General features: G+C 37.9%; 1 long non-coding RNA gene across 2 annotated transcripts; it reads right to left on the bottom strand.

The window, feature by feature from the left end:
- Positions 1 to 1,045: 1,045 nt before the first annotated feature.
- LOC123490409 lies at positions 1,046 to 4,897 on the bottom strand. Of its 2 annotated transcripts, XR_006660940.1 has the most exons (4): positions 4,782 to 4,897; positions 4,309 to 4,671; positions 1,836 to 2,500; positions 1,046 to 1,694 (listed from the first exon to the last, which is right to left on the bottom strand). It is a non-coding gene; the product is annotated as an uncharacterized LOC123490409 (long non-coding RNA). The 2 variants fall into 2 exon arrangements; XR_006660939.1 differs by having other exon boundaries at positions 1,046 to 2,500.
- Between the last annotated feature and the right edge of the window lie 366 nt (positions 4,898 to 5,263).

Consider the following 5,263-nt stretch of genomic DNA (forward strand, 5'->3'; position numbering starts at 1 on the left):
ACAACATTCTTGCTACCAATAGGATGTTATTTATATGTGGGAAACAATCTTCCCAGCTCTGCAGATTTTGCTGCGAAGAGACAGAATCATTAGATAATTTGTTTTGGTACTGTCCATTTGTAGCTTGTTTTTGGTCACAGGTCCAGGAATGGCTGAAGGATTGCAATATTTACCTGGAACTAACCCTGCAGATAGCACTATTAGGTGATCTGAAAAGTCATAGTCAATCGATCAATAATATAATAATACTTTTAGCTAAATGTTTATTTTCAATTTACAATCTGTAGAAACAATGAGAATAGAAGGGTTCAGAACTTTTGTGAAACATCACAGTACAGTTGAAAATATATGGCAAATAGAAATCCAATATGAATGGTGTTAAGAGATAGATGGGAAGTGTTGAATGGAGCTGAAGGATGGGACTAATAACAACAAGTAATAACAACAAGATTACTAATGTAAAGCATACTGTGTCCATAATAAGTATATAGGTTATAGGTTGAGAGCTTTTGTGAAAGAGCACAGTTAGAAAGATATGGGATATAGAAGCAAACCGGATGGACATCATAAAAATGATTGGAAGGTTGAGGGCAGAGGAAGTTCAGGAGTAAAAACCAACAAAATATAATTATTGTAAAATTGACTGTGTCCATAAAATGTAAATAGTATGTATAAGCTGGAAGTAGAGGGCTAAGCGTTGTTGTTCACTAGTCTACTCCAATTAGGGAAGGGGTGGTATGTATATATATGTATGTATATGTATTTATATGTATGTATGTGTATATGTATGTGTATGTATGTATATTTATATATATATATATATATATATATATATATTTGTGAGAAAAAAAAACATATGGGGGATTGGAAGGGATGCAGACATTTACATTGATGGAAGTTACAATCTAAAAATAAAAAGTATAATCTGGTCTATTTACGAATAATTTTGATTTGATTAATCATGTTTAGTATACTCTATCGCCTATTGATATTCCAATTGATATTGCAATGATTGATCCCCCCCCCAAAAAAAAAATCACATTAATTTAATTTATGCAATGTTTATTCAATGTTACATAATAATTAAGCAATCACACATATCACACAATATCAGAGAAACAGTAAGCATAACTGTAGGACTGAGCACTAGCACCATCTAGTGAAAATGTTCAGTCCAGCATGAGTGAGCACAAAAACATTCAATTAAAAAAGAAAGTAAATCCTCCTTTTCTCTTTAATTTCACTAAGTTAAGTTTTTTTATTGAGTCACATAACCTGTACAATCAATAAGAATCACAAAATATTTTTTTCACCAAACTCAACCTCTCCCACCCTCCATCCCAAACAAACCCCTGGCGGCCCCACCCCAACCTTGGTCTAAACACAATATGAAGGACCAATCATGAAAACATTATCTTTATCTAACTTTATCTACATGATATGAATAACTAATGGTTGTTAGTAACTCATACTTCCACTCCAATCCTGAGGTGGTCAGGTGGATGGTGTCTGAATGGCCTGGGGGTCAAAGGCCTCATACTCAGTATTGAACATGACTACAGAATAAGGCTTGGCAGCAACAGCAGCATGTTCCTCAGCCCCGTTCTGTGCAGCCACAGGATCTCTCACTTCAGTCAGCTTCACAAGTGAGTAGGGCCCCTCCTCCTCTCCTCTGCCCTCAGCGAATGGGGAGCCTACATCCAGAAAGAGGAAGCAGTGGGGTTAAATGGGTTTGAAAACCTGTCAGTACTGCAAATTCCTTTTATGGAAATAATACTTGATAAATAAAATACATACTTGATAATAGAACATACAGTATGTGGGTTTTTACTCACCTTGCAAAATCTTGGTATTATTCGTCATGACAATGACAATGACAATGACAGTAACAAACAGGCAGGAGAAGAACAGGGCTCCCACTACATACAGTGGTATGTAAGGACCCCATTTTAATAAAACACAAAGCATTCAGAATGAAGATCAATGAGGTATTATTCATGATCATATTATGTATTAGTGATAACAATATACTGTGACTCACCAGGTGTATCTAACAGGGCTGTGTCATTCCTGTTGGTGTGGTTGTTGAATTCTCCATTCACAGTGACTGTGATATTAGTTATTACCTTCCAGTGCCCTTTTGGACCTTTAAGCACCTGTAAGGCACACACATACTGTCCGCTGTCTGAATATGTGGCATTGCTGATCTTAAGGTTATGAAAGTTAGGGTTTGTTTGGGGTATAGATGAAGTATTTTACATTTTATTCAGCAGGGCCTCATCAATGAGACAATGGTGGTCATATGATGGTCCAACAATATAATCAAAAGAATAAGAATGAACACAAGTGCAATTTTTTCCGCTGAAGGTCTTGATCCAATACACTGAGAATGGCAAGTTAGAAAAATGGTCGGCTATTGTGAAATGACATGTAAGGTTGACTGTTTCCCCATGCTGTTTGGTAACAGTTTTAGTTTCCACACCAGGGTCAGGTATCACCACTACAGAAACAGAACATAATTTCATGTAAAATATTTTCATAAACATATTGTAAAATGATGAATCTCAAAATCATATGAATTCAAATATATTATATCTACAGTGCATGTGGAAAGTATTCAGACCCCCTCCCCTTTTCCAAAAAATTTTCATTACAGCCTTATTCAAAAAATGATTAATTAAATACAAATCCTCATTAATGTACACACAATACCCCATAATGACAAAGCAAAAACAGGTTTTTAGAAATGTTTGCGAATTTATGAAACTGAAAAAACTGAAAAACTTTATTTACATAAGTATTCAGACCCTTTAATATGAGACTCGAAATTGAGCTCCGGTGCATCTTGTTTCCATTGATTATCCTTAAGATGTTTCTACAACTTGATTGGAGTTCACCTGTGGTAAATTCAATTGGTTGGACATGATTTGGAAAGGCACACACCTGTTTATATAAGGTCCCACAGTTGACAGTGCATGTCAGACCAAAAACCAAGCCATGAGGTCGAAGGAAGTATCCATAGAGCTCCAAGACAGGATTTTGTCGAGGCACAGATCTGGGGAAGGGTACCAAAACATTTCTGCAGCATTGAAGGTCCCCAAGAACACAGTGGCCTCCATTCTTAAATGGAAGAAGTTTGGAACCACCAAGACTCTTCCTAGAGCTGGCCGGCCCGCCAAACTGAGCAATCGGGGGAGAAGAGCCTTGGTCAAGGAGGTGACCAAGAACCCGATGGTTACTCTGACAGAGCTCCAGAGTACCTCTGTGGAGATGGGAGAACCTTCCAGAAGGACAACCATCTCTGCAGCATTCCACCAATAAGGCCTTTATGGTGGAGTGGCCAGACGGAAGCCACTCCTCAGTAAAAGGCACATGACAGCCCGATTGGAGTTTGCCAAAAGACACCTAAAGGACACTCAGACCATGAGAAACAAGATTCTCTGGTCTGATGAAACCAAGATTGAATTATTTGGCCTGAATGCCAAGCGTCATGTCTGGAGGAAACACGGCACCATCCCTATGTTGAAGCATGGTGGTGGCAGCATCATGCTGTGGGGATGTTTTTCAGCGGCAGGGACTGGGAGACTAGTCAGGATCTTGGGAAAGATGAACGGAGCAAAGTACAGAGAGATCCTTGATGAAAACCTGCTCCAGAGCACTCAGGACCTCAGACTGGGGCAAAGATTCACCTTCCAACAGGACAACGACCCTAAGCACACAGCCAAGACAAAGCAGGAATGGCTTCGGGACAAGTCTCTGAATGTCCTTGAGTGGCCCAGCCAGAGCCCGGACTTGAACCCGATCGAACATCTCTGGAGAGACCTGAAAATAGCTGTGCAGCGACGCTCTCCATCCAACCTGACAGAGCTTGAGAGGATCTGCAGAGAAGAATGGGAGAAACTCCCCAAATACAGGTGTGCCAAGCTTGTAGCGTCATACCCAAGTAGACTCAAGGCTGTAATCGCTGCCAAAGGTGTGTCAACAAAGTACTGAGTAAAGGGTCTGAATACTTATGTAAATGTGATATTTCAGTTCTTTATTTTTTTAGAAATGTGCAAACATTTCTACAAACCAGTTTTTGCTTTGTCATTATGGGGTATTGTGTGTGTATTGATGAGGGGGGTAAACAATTTAATCCATTTTAGAATAAGGCTGTAACTAAACAAAATGTGGGAAAAGTCAAGGGGTCTGAATACTTTCCGAATGCACTGTATATATACAATATAGGCCTACTGTACGGTATACTGTAATGTGAGTTGTATATCATTTAGAAATTGTGAAAGTTAGGAAATGTAAATGTGAACTCACTCTCTGATTCAACAAATGCCACAATATAAAAAGCCACCAGATCTTTTGATGGTTTAAAGGGGAATAGGTATCGATCAATTGATTGGACATTGTGGAAACACGCAAAAAATCCAGTGATGTTTTTTTCCAATTTCATATTAAAACATTGTATAATACTTAGATTTATGCAGGATTTTTTTTCTAGTTCAAGTGTTCTGTTCTTCCCATTCAAATCCTGGTCACATTTATTCTTATTGTCATTGGCAATGTCATTAAAAGTGCAATCCACCTTGTTGTTTTGATCTAGGTCAATCTGCCAAAAACTCCCTTCACATTGTAGGGATATATCTTCTTTTTCCCCTTGATAAATTAGATAAATGTTCCCTTTGAGATAGAAAAAAAAGGTTTCCAAAGTTAGAATGAAGCTTCTCGATTGTAGACTCACAAACTCTATTATTCAAGTCTTAAACTTTGTTGAGAAAATATTTACCCACCTTGACATTTTCCTACCAGAGTCATTAGAATGAAGATAGAGAGCACGTCCATGATCGTTGTACTTAGAATCCTTTTTTTATTTTCTTGATTCACATAATGAGGAAGCAGAGCTGACCAAAACAGGAAGACAGCATGAACAGAGGGTGTTTGTGGTGTGGGAATGTATGATATACAGTATGTGAGTGTGGTAAAGTTTACAGAACTCCCAACTATTTGGTTGTTTTGAAGAGTTGATACTACACGTATTTATGCCTGACATGTCTCAAAATTCTAGTCATTATAATAATCTGCGTAGGAATATTCATATCTATATGACTACTTACTACGCCATTGTGCTGAAGATATGACAAAAACATTTGTTTGGGGATATTAAATAGAAGTAAGTCAAAGTATCTCAAGGTAAATAAGAACAAAATATATCTAAATCCCCTTTTTCCCAGTCATCCTTTTGCAGCATCAAGTTCCTCTCTGGCCTATGTTT

Source organism: Coregonus clupeaformis, unplaced genomic scaffold (genome assembly GCF_020615455.1).
Source record: "Coregonus clupeaformis isolate EN_2021a unplaced genomic scaffold, ASM2061545v1 scaf3866, whole genome shotgun sequence".
Classification (NCBI taxonomy): Eukaryota; Metazoa; Chordata; class Actinopteri; order Salmoniformes; family Salmonidae; genus Coregonus; species Coregonus clupeaformis.